Below are 15,924 nucleotides of genomic sequence, written 5' to 3'. Positions count from 1 at the left end.
TCCATCTGGAAAAGGCACAAACCACCATCAGGACATACTTAAGGTTGTTAAAACGTTCCATGTGATTATAATCTATTTGTAATACTTCAAAGGGATACGTCGGGGGAGCAAAATGACCTGCCGGAGTTGGTGTTCCCTTTCCTGGATTGTGCATCAAACAAACAATACAATGCTTCACCACATTTTCTGCACATTTGGGTATACCTTCTGTTAGACCTGTCTGCTTCTGAGAGTCCCCTCACACTATGATTTATTTTGTTACCCCGTGCCTCCTAAAATTTGTCGCTTTTTCTTTGTCTACCAGGACCTTTTTGTGTGTTGTCCCATGGGGCTAGATGCTCTTTGATGCCCAGTTGCTCACCAAGTTCCTGGCACCTATGTACAAGGCGCCTGACGGAACCGGTGGCATAACCAACTGGGGTTGTCAACCCTAAAATGGTGGACACAATTGTCCCCTATGAGAGTGACTCCCATTGGAGCCCCTCTGACCTCTGACCCTTTGAAGGTTTTGGCGCACTTTGTGTAACCTGCAAACCTGACAGGAATCCCCTCAGGAGTTACAAGTACACAAAATGGCTGCCTTAGGAAGCCCAGTACGGTGGCTCCTAATGACCAAAAAGATACCTTGAAAGGGCCATGTCATTGACATAGCCAGGGAAGGTTCTAGAACCTTCTGGCTCGTGCTGGTATCCTAGGGCACTGGCTATAAAAGGCCCAGTCCCTGGCGGCCATGTTGGAGAAGAATGATCAAAAAACACCAGAAGAAGAGGACTTGACCCCAGATTGACACCTGCCCTGTTAACCCCCTGAGGCAGCTGATAGTTCAGGCAGAAGAGCAGCAGAGGTTGCTGGCGTGGACCCTGACTGGCGTTCCAGTCAGAAGCGTGAGCAGTGTCCTCTAGCCTTCAACGCCTGGTCAGCAAGTGCCCAATTGCCCCTCAGAGACTTTGGCCATAGTTAGAGCCTCCCCGCCCCCCCAGTGGTGAGATCGCAACCACAACTCTTAAAGTGCCACCTTCAACTTAAGTGCCTCCTGGCGGGCGTTCGGACGTCTCCGCACCCACCGTGGTCGACGCGCTGTTTGTGGATAGAAGGTGAGGTGCTGCGCTGGGGCGGGGAAAGGCTGGCCTTCATTTGGGCGAGATTACTGTCTCTGCCCTGGCCGAGTGACTTGGGAGCTGGTGTGTGGGCGGGAACCCCCCCGTGAGTGAGCTCGGAGGGAGGATCGCGGAGCCCCTGGAACCCCCCTTCGCCCTTGGGAGAAGTGCCATACTGACTGGAGCGCTTACCGGCGCCGCCGAAGTGAGGTGGGCCGTCTCTACCCCTGAAGTTGCCGCGTTGTTGTGGAACTGTGATGCGGTCTCATTTTGAACTGTGCACGTAGGTGTTTTGGCCCCTCCGGCAGCCCGTTCGACGGTCCCAAGACTCGTGAACTGGAGCCGCCTTCGGAAACCCCGCCTGCGCTGACAGAAGCGCACAGACTCCTCCGGCAGCAGTAGCATTGAACCGGCTGACCGCGGAGTGTAATTGCCGTAGTCATTTTATGCCTTTATCTTCCAGATATACGCGCAATGAGTTGTGAGTGCAACTAAGGGATTATCACGCGTATCTTGTGCCCAGAGAGCCCGAACCCGTGAACACTTCAAAAACTGTAAGAGCACGCATTCCACATTGAACGACAAAGGTAATGTGTTTACCCTGAAAGTGATTAATTGGTGGCAGCGATACCAGAATGACCCTGTGATATTTATGTGAAACGATCAGTATCTAACCTGCTAGGAAACTGTCCAGTCATTGCTGATATTTATTCCAGTCATTGCTGATATTTATTCCAGTCATTGCTGATATTTATTCCAGTCATTGCTGATATTCATTCCAGTCATTGCTGATATTTATTCCAGTCATTGCTGATATTTATTCCAGTCATTGCTGATATTTATTCCAGTCATTGCTGATATTTATTCTAATGTATTGAATCCTGATATTTATCCAGTATATTTATTTATTAGAGTCCAACTATTTATTCCTGAGAAACCAGTACACAGCTAATCAAACCCATGTAAGAAATGTGAATGTGATTACCTAAGTGAACTTCCTTCAAACCCAGAGAACTTTTACATAAACGAAACGTATTTTTCTATAACAGTGGTGTGGTGTCCTTCTTTTTGTGTGGTGTGCAGGGAGTTAATATTGGGTCAGAGCCGGCTTAACACTACAGCCTTCACTTGCCTCGTCACTTGAGCCAAGTTACCCCCTTTGTGCTGGGCTTGCCCATCGCAGGTCCAACATAAAATTGGTGCTCAGCGGGTGGGATCGCGAGCCGTGCTTGTTTTGAACCCCATAATAATTCAGTGTGCACCACAGGTACACACCCGGAGTTTTCTCCTAGCGGCCCTCAAATTCAACGTTTTGCTTTTTCCAAATTCTTTCCTGGAGGTGGGTGGAAGTGACCCTCAAAGTTCTTATCCTGGTCACCTACTTCGGGGTGGTGGTCCACACTTTTCACTGACAAGATGGAATTCGAAATGTCAGAGCTGGAGACCTATACTGTGGCCCAGCTCAAGGATTTCTGTCAGGAGAGGGGAGTGTTTGTCAGGCGAGGGGCCAAAAGAGAGGAGCTCCGTACTAGTCTGCAAGCATGGGTGGAAGCACACACGGAGGGAACGGTGGAGGAGGAGGAATCGGATAGAGGTACTGTCATTGATAGGACTGCGGAATGTCCCCCGGGGGTGAGATGTCAATCAGCCCCAAGGCAACCTCACGGGAGGGCAGCAGTGTGTCATCGAGAGGATTGTCAGAAACCGAGTTAGCTGACAGGAGAGAGGAAAGACTGTTAAGGTGGGAAATAGCAAAAATGGAGTTGGAAGAAAGGAGGGAGGGGAGTTGGTTGGAACATGAGTCCAAGCTGGAGATGGAAAGGAAAAGGATGGAACACGAGTTCAAGCTACGAGAACTCGAATTCCAGGCCCCTAACATCACTCCGAAGGGTGTCGAGTCAAAGGAATTTGCCAGGGAGCCCAGGCCCCATTTACCCAAGGACGTAGTCGCCAGTTATACCGCTGGAGACGACTTAGCCAAGTGGCTGGCAGCCTATGAGGTCTCCTTAAGAGCCCATGGGATCCATGAGAAGCATTGGGGTGGTGGATTATACCGGTACATGCCTTCGACAGGTAGGGATGCCCTATTGGCCCTAGACCGGGAGGAACAGGTTAATTACCCCGCCATGAAAGTGGCGCTCATCAGGAAGTTTGGGTTGACCCCCGAGAAATACCGGCAAAGGTTTAGGGGCAGCCACAAGCTGAGCTCACAAAATTGGGTTGACTTCCTGGATTTTGCAAAGAAAGCCCTGGAAGGGTGGGTCCAAGGTAGTGAGGTGGAGGTCTATCAAGGGTTGTATGACTTAATCCTCAAGGAGCATCTACTCGAGAAATGTCTTCCCGAGCTGAGGCAACACCTGGTAGACAGCAAACTTACTTGCCCCCATAAGCTTGCTGAGGAGGCGGACATTTGGGCGAGTACCCGAGTGTCCACGAAGGGGACTGGAGGAGATTCTCAGAAGTCCGGACAGGGCGCTCCCCAGAGGAAAGAGGGGGGAGATAATAAGAAAGAGTTCTCCAAAGGTCCCCAAAATAACTTTAAGGGGAAAAACACCTTTTCCAACTCTAAGGCTAACCCGCAGAAGAACCCTAACCCTGGCCAAAGTCAGCAGCCAAGGGTTGTCCATTGCTTTGAGTGCGGTGGTATTGGACATTACAAAGGAGACCCGAAATGCCAAAGAGACCACCCCCTCCCACTGGAGGAAAGGCCCCGGGAGTCGCTAGTGTAGCGCTCGGGGAGGAGATGTCCTTAAGTAAGGGAAGGGAGTGGGCGGGAGTCACCTTAGTGTCCCTGGGTGATCGGGAGATGGTTCCAAAGATCCAGGTGCCCGCGAATACTACCAAGTATGGGCAGTGGATCACCATCAATGGCCATAGAGGGGAAGCTCTGAGAGATACAGAAGCCAGTATGACTATGGTAAGGAGTCATCTGGTGTCCTCGGAGCAGGTGATGCCAGGCGTACTTCATCCACCGCCGCAATGGCTGACGGCAGAATGGGTCACTATCCTGTGGCCGAGGTTCCCTTTGAGTGGGGAGGGGTTGCAGTTCCACTTCGAGTCGCCGTAAGCCCCGCCGTGCCAGTCGATTGTTTGCTGGGCAATGATATGGAGCACAATGCTTGGAAGGAGGTGGAATACCGGGCTCATTCTGAGATGCTGGGTACACCTGATTGGGCCTGTGTGAGTACCAGGTCGGCGACTGCTCGAGAGGAGAAGTCGCAGGGGTCGGAGTCTGGAACAATGGCCCGCCCCGTAGCTGCTGATGAGGGAGCATGTCGAGGACAGGAGGAGCCTGCCTCGACGTCCGTGCCCCATGAGGCGGATAGGCCACCTGCGGAGGTGGACCCGGAGTCCACGGAGGAGGACATGGTTCCGTTGGAGAACTTCGCTATCCCCGCTGATTGGCGAGTGGAGGGAGGTCCGTCCAGGGAGGAACTGAGCAAGGGACAAAGGGAATGTCCCTCCCTCAAGGGTCTGAGGCAACAGGCTGAAGCCCAAGCAGCGGGTAACGAGTCTGGGAACTATCATGTTTACTGGGAGGATGGCCTTCTCTACAGTGAACCCAGAGCGCCAGTGCACGGATTGTCACGGGCCCTGGTAGTCCCACAGTGTTACCGAGCCTTCCTGTTAGAGTTGGTTCATGAGATTCCCTTGGCAGGACAATTGGGTCAGGACAAGACCTTTGCCAGGCTTGTCCCCCACTTTTATTGGCCTCGAATGAGGGTGGCGTCCAACGCATACTGTCGGTCGTGTGTGTCATGCCAAGCCAGTGGGAAAACAGGGATGAAGCTGAAAGCTCCCCTGGAACCACTTCCCGTCGTTGGCACCCCCTTTGAAAGGGTGGGCATCGACATTGCTGGGCCCCTAGATCCACCAACAACCTCTGGTCACAGGTTTATCCTGGTACTGGTGGATCATGCCACAAGGTATCCAGAGGCAATTCCTCTGAGAACCATCACTGCACCGGTGGTGGCAAAGGCCCTGATGGGGATCTTTACCCGAGTGGGTTTCCCCAAGGAAGTTGTGTCTGATAGGGGGACCAACTTCATGTCAGCATACATGCGGGCAATGTGGAAGGAGTGTGGAGTGACCTACCGCTTCACCACTCCTTATCACCCACAGGCCAATGGCCTTGTGGAAAGATTCAACAAGACGTTGAAGGGTATGATGAGAAGTCTACCCGAAAGCCTGCGGAGGAAATGGGACGTCCTCCTACCCTGTTTACTTTTTTCTTACAGGGAAGTGCCGCAGAAGGGAGTGGGCTTCAGCCCCTTCGAGCTTTTGTACGGGCACCCTGTACGTGGACCTCTCAGCCTGGTGAGGGACTCCTGGGAAAAGTCTTCCCGGAAAGTTCCCCAGGATGTGGTGAGCTACATGCTGGCCTTCAGGAGCCAAATGGCTAAGTTGTGGAAGCAAGCTTCTGACAACTTGGAAGCCAGCCAGGCAGTGATGAAAGCGTGGTACGACCACAACGCTCACCCAGTGGAGCTGGAGCCTGGACAGAAGGTGTGGGTGATGGAGCCGGGAGAGCTGAGCGCTCTTCAGGACCGTTGGACAGGCCCCTATGAGGTATTGGAAAAGATGGGCAAGTCTACCTACCTGGTGGACGTCAAGACCCCACGGCATCCCCATAGGGTGCTGCATGCCAATCGCCGCAATCCCCACTATGAGAGGCCCGAAGTCATGTTAATCATGGTGACTGATGGATCGGAGGAAGAGGACACTGAGCCTCTTCCCGACCTGTTTGCGTCTCAAGAGAAGGATGGGTCAGTGGGGGGAGTGAAACTCTCACCATCCCTAACTCTGGAGCAGCAGGAGGAATGTCTCCAGGTCTTGGGGTCATTCTCTCCTCTGTTCTCCCTTGTCCCGGGTAAGACCCATCTGTGTGTTCATGACGTGGACACCGGTGACAGCCCACCTGTGAAGTCTAAGTCTTACCGGCTGTCGGACAAGGTGAAGGCCAGCATCCGAAGCGAAGTAGATAAGATGCTGGAGCTCAGAGTTATTGAACCTTCGAATAGCCCTTGGTCTAGCCAGGTGGTTTTAGTTCCCAAAGCTGCACCACCTGGCACCACGCCAGAATTGCGATTCTGCGTGGACTATCGAGGACTCAATTCGGTCACGAAGACCGATGCTCATCCGATCCCTCGGGCGGATGAACTAATTGACCGGTTGGGAGCTGCCCAATATCTGAGTACCATTGACCTCACAGCAGGGTACTGGCAGATTCCCATGACTGATGGAGCAAAGGAAAGGTCAGCCTTCTCCACACCTGATGGACACTACCAGTTCTGTGTGATGCCCTTTGGGCTCAAGAACGCTCCTGCAACATTCCAGCGACTGGTGAACACGATCCTCACTGGGAAGGAATCCTTCTCTGCTGCTTACCTGGACGACAGTGCCGTCTTCAGTAGCAGGTGGGAGGATCACTTGCAGCACCTGCAAGACATTCTCCAGGCCCTGGAACAAGCTGGTCTGATGATCAAGGCCAGCAAGTGTCAGATTGGGCAGGGGTCGGTGGTGTACTTAGGTCACTTGGTGGGCCGGGGAACGGTGCAACCCCTTCAGGCAAAGATTGAGGCAATCGTGGCCTGGGAACCCCCCAAGACCCAGACTGAGGTCCGAGCCTTCCTGGGCCTCACAGGTTACTACAGACGGTTCGTGAAGGGGTATGGCACAATCGTGGCTCCCCTTACTGAACTCACGGCCAAGAAGCAACCCAGGAGAGTCATCTGGACCGAGGCTTGCCAACGAGCCTTCGACACCCTGAAACAAGCATTGTGCAACGCTCCAATTTTGAAGGCTCCAGATTTCTCAAAGAAATTCATTGTCCAGACAGACGCATCCGACATTGGCATTGGGGCGGTGCTATCGCAACTCAATGAAGAGGGTCTGGATCAACCCGTGGTCTTCCTGTCACGGAGACTACTTCCCCGGGAACAGAGATGGAGTACCATTGAGCGGGAAGCCTTTGCGGTGGTCTGGGCACTGAAGAAGCTGCGACCATACCTGTTTGGTTCGCACTTCCTGGTTCAGACAGACCACCGACCCCTTCGTTGGCTCATGCAGATGAAGGGGGAAAACCCAAAACTGTTCAGGTGGTCTATCTCCCTACAGGGAATGGACTTTCGGGTGGAACATCGGCCCGGAGCTGACCACGCCAATGCAGACGGTCTCTCCAGGTATTTTCGCCTTAGTGTTGAGAACTCCCAAGGGGTTGGGTAGCTCTCCCCACTTTCAGCTGGGGGGGACGCGTGTTAGACCTGTCTGCTTTTGAGAGTCTCCTCACACCATGATTTATTTTGTTCCCCCGTGCCTCCTAAAATTAGTCGCTTTTTCTTTGTCTACCAGGACCTTTTTGTGTGTTGTCCCATGGGGCTAGATGCTCTTTGATGCCCAGTTGCTCACCAAGTTCCTGGCACCTATGTACAAGGCGCCTGACGGAACCGGTGGCATAACCAACTGGGGTTGTCAACCCTAAAATGGTGGACACCATTGTCCCCTATGAGAGTGACTCCCATTGGAGCCCCTCTGACCTCTGACCCTTTGAATGTTTTGGCGCACTTTGTGTAACCTGCAAACCTGACAGGAATCCCCTCAGGAGTTACAAGTACACAAAATGGCTGCCTTAGGAAGCCCAGTACGGTGGCTCCTAATGACCAAAAAGATACCTTGAAAGGGCCATGTCATTGACATAGCCAGGGAAGGTTCTAGAACCTTCTGGCTCGTGCTGGCATCCTAGGGCACTGGCTATAAAAGGCCCAGTCCCTGGCGGCCATGTTGGAGAAGAATGATCAAAGAACACCAGAAGAAGAGGACTTGACCCCAGATTGACACCTGCCCTGTTAACCCCCTGAGGCAGCTGATAGTTCAGGCAGAAGAGCAGCAGAGGTTGCTGGCGTGGACCCTGACTGGCGTTCCAGTCAGAAGCGTGAGCAGTGTCCTCTAGCCTTCAGCGCCTGGTCAGCAAGTGCCCAATTGCCCCTCAGAGACTTTGGCCATAGTTAGAGCCTCCCCGCCCCCCCAGTGGTGAGATCGCAACCGCAACTCTTAAAGTGCCACCTTCAACTTAAGTGCCTCCTGGCGGGCGTTCGGACGTCTCCGAACCCACCGCCGTCGACGCGCTGTTTGTGGATAGAAGGTGAGGTGCTGCGCTGGGGCGGGGAAAGGCTGGCCTTCATTTGGGCGAGATTACTGTCTCTGCCCTGCCCGAGTGACTTGGGAGCTGGTGTGTGGGCGGGAACCCCCCCGTGAGTGAGCTCGGAGGGAGGATCGCGGAGCCCCTGGAACCCCCCTTTGCCCTTGGGAGAAGTGCCATACTGACTGGAGCGCTTACCGGCGCCGCCGAAGTGAGGTGGGCCGTCTCTACCCCTGAAGTTGCCGCGTTGTTGTGGAACTGTGATGCGGTCTCATTTTGAATTGTGCGCGTAGGTGTTTTGGCCCCTCCGGCAGCCCGTTCGACGGTCCCAAGACTCGTGAACTGGAGCCGCCTTCGGAAACCCCGCCTGCGCTGACAGAAGCGCACAGACTCCTCCGGCAGCAGTAGCATTGAACCGGCTGACCGCGGAGTGTAATTGCCGTAGTCATTTTATGCCTTTATCTTCCAGATATACGCGCAATGAGTTGTGAGTGCAACTAAGGGATTATCATGCGTATCTTGTGCCCAGAGAGCCCGAACCCGTGAACACTTCAAAAACTGTAAGAGCACGCATTCCGCATTGAATGACAAACGTAATGTGTTTACCCTGAAAGTGATTAATTGGTGGCAGCGATACCAGAATGACCCTGTGATATTTATGTGAAACGATCAGTATCTAACCTGCTAGGAAACTGTCCAGTCATTGCTGATATTTATTCCAGTCATTGCTGATATTTATTCCAGTCATTGCTGATATTCATTCCAGTCATTGCTGATATTTATTCCAGTCATTGCTGATATTTATTCCAGTCATTGCTGATATTTATTCCAGTCATTGCTGATATTTATTCCAGTCATTGCTGATATTTATTCCAGTCATTGCTGATATTTATTCTAATGTATTGAATCCTGATATTTATCCAGTATATTTATTTATTAGAGTCCAACTATTTATTCCTGAGAAACCAGTACACAGCTAATCAAACCCATGTAAAAAATGTGAATGTGATTACCTAAGTGAACTTCCTTCAAACCCAGAGAACTTTTACATAAACGAAACGTATTTTTCTATAACAGTGGTGTGGTGTCCTTCTTTTTGTGTGGTGTGCAGGGAGTTATTATTGGGTCAGAGCCGGCTTAACACTACAGCCTTCACTTGCCTCGTCACTTGAGCCAAACTACCCCCTTTGTGCTGGGCTTGCCCATCGCAGGTCCAACACCTTCATTCTGCCATACTGGAGCCAGAAGTTTACATATACCCCTTGCATTAATATGGGCTGGTCCATGTGCCATAGTAACTACAATTGCAAAAACAACAAGTGATGGACTGAATGTGGATCAATGTCACACACTCCCCCAGTCAAAAGATCTGGGCCCAAATCCATCGTTTTTTTGCACTCCACACCACCCTGGGTTAGACAATGGCGATATGCAAATCAGCTCTGACCCTGTTGCCCCATGGGAACAGTCCAGTCCGAACTACAAAAGCCATGTCCTTCCCAGAACGGAATCAAGCATCCGAGGACCGGACCGGTTTCGAGGTAACACCTCTCTTCAGCCCGGCTAGCTTGACTCCAAGTGGTGTGGAGTGCCTGGGACCCACGTCTGGGCATCCCCAGCGCACTTAGGGCGGCAATTGCAAAAACAACAAGTGATGGACTGAATGTGGATCAATGTCACACACTCCCCCAGTCAAAAGATCTGGGCCCAAATCCATCGTTTTTTTGCACTCCACACCACCCTGGGTTAGACAATGGCGATATGCAAATCAGCTCTGACCCTGTTGCCCCATGGGAACAGTCCAGTCCGAACTACAAAAGCCATGTCCTTCCCAGAACAGAATCAAGCATCCGAGGACCGGACCGGTTTCGAGGTAACACCTCTCTTCAGCCCGGCTAGCTTGACTCCAAGTGGTGTGGAGTGCCTGGGACCCACGTCTGGGCATCCCCAGCGCACTTAGGGCGGCAATTGCAAAAACAACAAGTGATGGACTGAATGTGGATCAATGTCACACACTCCTCCAGTCAAAAGATCTGGGCCCAAATCCATCGTTTTTTTGCACTCCACACCACCCTGGGTTAGACAATGGCGATATGCAAATCAGCTCTGACCCTGTTGCCCCATGGGAACAGTCCAGTCCGAACTACAAAAGCCATGTCCTTCCCAGAACAGAATCAAGCATCCGAGGACCGGACCGGTTTCGAGGTAACACCTCTCTTCAGCCCAGCTAGCTTGACTCCAAGTGGTGTGGAGTGCCTGGGACCCACGTCTGGGCATCCCCAGCGCACTTAGGGCGGCAATTGCAAAAACAACAAGTGATGGACTGAATGTGGATCAATGTCACACACTCCCCCAGTCAAAAGATCTGGGCCCAAATCCATCGTTTTTTTGCACTCCACACCACCCTGGGTTAGACAATGGCGATATGCAAATCAGCTCTGACCCTGTTGCCCCATGGGAACAGTCCAGTCCGAACTACAAAAGCCATGTCCTTCCCAGAACGGAATCAAGCATCCGAGGACCGGACCGGTTTCGAGGTAACACCTCTCTTCAGCCCGGCTAGCTTGACTCCAAGTGGTGTGGAGTGCCTGGGACCCACGTCTGGGCATCCCCAGCGCACTTAGGGCGGCAATTGCAAAAACAACAAGTGATGGACTGAATGTGGATCAATGTCACACACTCCCCCAGTCAAAAGATCTGGGCCCAAATCCATCATTTTTTTGCACTCCACACCACCCTGGGTTAGACAATGGCGATATGCAAATCAGCTCTGACCCTGTTGCCCCATGGGAACAGTCCAGTCCGAACTACAAAAGCCATGTCCTTCCCAGAACGGAATCAAGCATCCGAGGACCGGACAGGTTTCGAGGTAACACCTCTCTTCAGCCCGGCTAGCTTGACTCCAAGTGGTGTGGAGTGCCTGGGACCCACGTCTGGGCATCCCCAGCGCACTTAGGGCGGCAATTGCAAAAACAACAAGTGATGGACTGAATGTGGATCAATGTCACACACTCCCCCAGTCAAAAGATCTGGGCCCAAATCCATCGTTTTTTTGCACTCCACACCACCCTGGGTTAGACAATGGCGATATGCAAATCAGCTCTGACCCTGTTGCCCCATGGGAACAGTCCAGTCCGAACTACAAAAGCCATGTCCTTCCCAGAACGGAATCAAGCATCCGAGGACCGGACCGGTTTCGAGGTAACACCTCTCTTCAGCCCGGCTAGCTTGACTCAAAGTGGTGTGGAGTGCCTGGGACCCACGTCTGGGCATCCCCAGCGCACTTAGGGCGGCAATTGCAAAAACAACAAGTGATGGACTGAATGTGGATCAATGTCACACACTCCCCCAGTCAAAAGATCTGGGCCCAAATCCATCGTTTTTTTGCACTCCACACCACCCTGGGTTAGACAATGGCGATATGCAAATCAGCTCTGACCCTGTTGCCCCATGGGAACAGTCCAGTCCGAACTACAAAAGCCATGTCCTTCCCAGAACGGAATCAAGCATCCGAGGACCGGACCAGTGGTGAGGAGTGCCTGGGACCCACATTCAGTCCATCACTTGTTGTTTTTGCAATTGCCGCCCTAAGTGCGCTGGGGATGCCCAGACGTGGGTCCCAGGCACTCCACACCACTTGGAGTCAAGCTAGCCGGGCTGAAGAGAGGTGTTACCTCGAAACCGGTCCGGTCCTCGGATGCTTGATTCCGTTCTGGGAAGGACATGGCTTTTGTAGTTCGGACTGGACTGTTCCCATGGGGCAACAGGGTCAGAGCTGATTTGCATATCGCCATTGTCTAACCCAGGGTGGGGTGGAGTGCAAAAAAACAATGGATTTGGGCCCAGATCTTTTGACTGGGGGAGTGTGTGACATTGATCCACATTCAGTCCATCACTTGTTGTTTTTGCAATTGCCGCCCTAAGTGCGCTGGGGATGCCCAGACGTGGGTCCCAGGCACTCCACACCACTTGGAGTCAAGCTAGCCGGGCTGAAGAGAGGTGTTACCTCGAAACCGGTCCGGTCCTCGGATGCTTGATTCCGTTCTGGGAAGGACATGGCTTTTGTAGTTCGGACTGGACTGTTCCCATGGGGCAACAGGGTCAGAGCTGATTTGCATATCGCCATTGTCTAACCCAGGGTGGTGTGGAGTGCAAAAAAAAAAAACGATGGATTTTGGCCCAGATCTTTTGACTGGGGGAGTGTGTGACATTGATCCACATTCAGTCCATCACTTGTTGTTTTTGCAATTGCCGCCCTAAGTAACCTGGGGATGCCCAGACGTGGGTCCCAGGCACTCCACACCACTTGGAGTCAAGCTAGCCGGGCTGAAGAGAGGTGTTACCTCGAAACCGGTCCGGTCCTCGGATGCTTGATTCCGTTCTGGGAAGGACATGGCTTTTGTAGTTCGGACTGGACTGTTCCCATGGGGCAACAGGGTCAGAGCTGATTTGCATATCGCCATTGTCTAACCCAGGGTGGTGTGGAGTGCAAAAAAACGATGGATTTGGGCCCAGATCTTTTGACTGGGGGAGTGTGTGACATTGATCCACATTCAGTCCATCACTTGTTGTTTTTGCAATAGTAACTACAGGTAGTACATACGCATCTGGTAACAACCACGCTGATGCTCTGATAATTCCGTCCAACATCCCATCGTGTCCAACATTCCTGTACTCTCTCTCCACTTACTCAATTCTTTCTCAGTCACTTCCTTCTGAATCATTTTCACGCTTTCTAATGTGTCTTCACACATACCTCCTTCTGCGACCCATCTTGCGGGGCCCGCAACATACATGTGACTTTCAACATCTTTCGCTGTTTCCCTTGCTACTTCATCCGCAAATGCATTCCCTCGACCCACATCATCAGTAATTCTCTTATGTGCACTACACTTCACAATCGCCACTTGAGCAGGCAAAACAAGTGATTCAAGAAGGTCAGTTACCAACTGACCATGCTGTATTTTAGTGCCGTGGGAGGTAAAGAATACTCTTTCCTTCCACAAACGGCCAAAACTATGAGCAACGCCAGAGGCATATTGGCTATCTGTGTAAATGGTCACTCTCTTTCCTTTCGCCAACACGCATGCTCTTGTTAATGCAATTAACTCTGCAACTTGCGCTGAATTCTGTGTAATGCGTGCAGTTTCTACTACTGTATGCAAAGTTGTAACAGCATAAGCTGCTGTCGTCTCGCCATTAGGAAGCTTAAAACAAGATCCATCTACCCAAAGAATTCCATCCGGATCCGCAAGTGGTGTATCTTTTAAATCAACTCGACCCTTAGTTTCTTCTTCTGTACGAAGAAAACAATCATGCTGGTCTTGTACATTTTTCTCATCTAAAACAGGTAACAATGTTGCTGGGTTCAAAACATTACATCTCTTGATGTGCATGTGACTAGCTAAAAGCGTCAACTCATACCCAGACAAACGAGCACTCGTTAAATGCTGTGTCTTTGTTCTATTCAAAAGGGTATCTACTGCATGTGGCACCATAACATTAAGAGTATGATCTAACACTTATCCAGCAGATTGACGAATGGAGATCGCCGCTGCTGATGTTGCTCTGAGACAACTAGGTAATGCCTTGGCTACTGGATCCAAAGTAGCCGAAAAATAGGTACATGGCCTTTGTTTGTCTCCAAATTGTTGTGCCAAGACTGACAATGCGCAACCTTCCCTCTCATGAACATATAGTGTGAAAGGCTTATTATGGTCTGGAGTACCCAACACCGGAGCAGAACACAAGGCAGTACGTAAATCAGAAAAACTCTTCTGACATTCATCAGTCCAAGGAAGAGGTGGGGTGTATCTCTGAAAGTAAGTGCCAACAAAGGTTTGGCCAGCAAGGAAAAATTCGGGATCCATTGTCTACAATAAGAGGTAATGCCTAAGAAAGCACGCACCTCTCTTTTTGTAGATGGCACAGACATTCGTGCAATTGCATGGATACGTTCTGGGGTCAATCGCCTTCCCTCCTTTGACAAGAGATGACCTAAATAGGTAACCTCTTGGCAACAATATTGTAACTTAGAAGGTGACACCTTATGATGTAAGTCAGACAAATGTTGCATAAGTAACACAGTCACAGTTTTACAAACATCTTCCGAATCGGCAGCCACTAACAAATCATCCACATATTGTATAAGAGTAGCACCGGGAGGCAAAGAAAAAGTATCAAGCTGAGATTTCAAAGCCTGACTATAGATGGAGGGACTCTCACAATAGCCTTGAGGTGCACGCTTAAATCGGAAGCTTCGGCCTCCGAGAGAGAAGCCAAAAAGATCCCTACTCTCCTCAGCAATAGGAATGCCAAAGAAAGCATTTTTAAGATCAATAACCGAAAACCAAGCTAGGGAAGCAGGAATCATAGTGAGCAAAGCAGTAATATCCAGGACAACAGGAAAGTGAGGGACAACAATTTTGTTGACCTCTCGAAGATCAATCACGAAACGATACACAGGTGGCTGGGAAGGATCAGTACGTTTAAAAACAGGCAGAACAGGACTATTGCAAACATTTCCTCTGGTCTCTTCGACCACACCCTTCTGAACCAAGTCATAAACAATAGCTAGCAAAGCTCTCTCACCATCATTAGAGATCATATATTGAGGAATGCGTGGCAACTTAACATCAGACTTAAAAGTAATCACATAAGGTGGAATTTGAAGCAAACCAACATCCTTCGGACCCGTAGCCCAAAGCATAACAGGGAGCGAACGCAATTCGAGTGGCAGTTGATCTTGAGATACATACATTGGAGAAGTCAATTTATCACCCAAAGTTAGATGTACACCAGAGGGGGAACAATACAATGTAGCAAGCAAGCGTTTTAACAAATCCAAACCCAATAAATTCTCTCCTCAACCCGTCGTCAAAAGAAGGAGAGCTTCTAAATCATACGGACCAATAGAAATAGGCAAAGGACAAGAAATAGGGTTACTAACTGGGGCGCCAGAAAATCCTACAGAAACATTCATTAAGCCAGACAAAGGTGCCCCAGGGAGTTTGGAATGTATAATAGAACTTCTCATTGCACCAGTATCCAAAAGAAATGGTTCCATAACACCCAATGCTACAACATCAACATAAGGTCCATTCTGATCCACTGGAACTGATACGACTCCCTTACTTTGTCTACGGATGTCCTAGCTTGTGTGAAAATCGGGACTTTCACTCTCGACATAATAATCGTCATTATAATATTGCGCAGACAGAGATTTTTGCTGATCAAAATAATTCATAGTTTTCTGCGGAGGTAAGGAAAGCTGTTCTTGAGACACCGCACCTCGCCCTCTACCTCTAGGTACTGACTGAAAACCACCACGACCTCATGGCACAGATTGTCCACCAGTACGTTGTAGTAAAACCGGACAATTAATCTTAAAATGACCGTCTTCTTTACAATAGGCGCATTGATTAGGACCCAACTGAGATCGCGGAACAAAATGTGTAGGTTTCTGCAATAACCTTTGAAACTGTGGAGGCGGTTGCGATTGGGGCTCATCAGAACGAGGGGAATAAGCATGTTGCAAAAGAATCTTCGTTTTCAATTCTTTAGTCTTTTTCTCTGCTTTTTCCTTTTCTTCCTTATCCCTAGTCTTATAATACTGAGCAGAAGCTAATATCTGGGCAGTTGACGAAACGGCCCATGAACTCTCTGATTATTTCAATTTATGTGATAATT

Source organism: Lissotriton helveticus, chromosome 7 (assembly GCF_964261635.1).
Source record: "Lissotriton helveticus chromosome 7, aLisHel1.1, whole genome shotgun sequence".
NCBI lineage: Eukaryota > Metazoa > Chordata > Amphibia > Caudata > Salamandridae > Lissotriton > Lissotriton helveticus.
The sequence above is the reverse complement of the archived record's forward strand: the minus strand, read 5'-3'. Positions refer to the sequence as shown.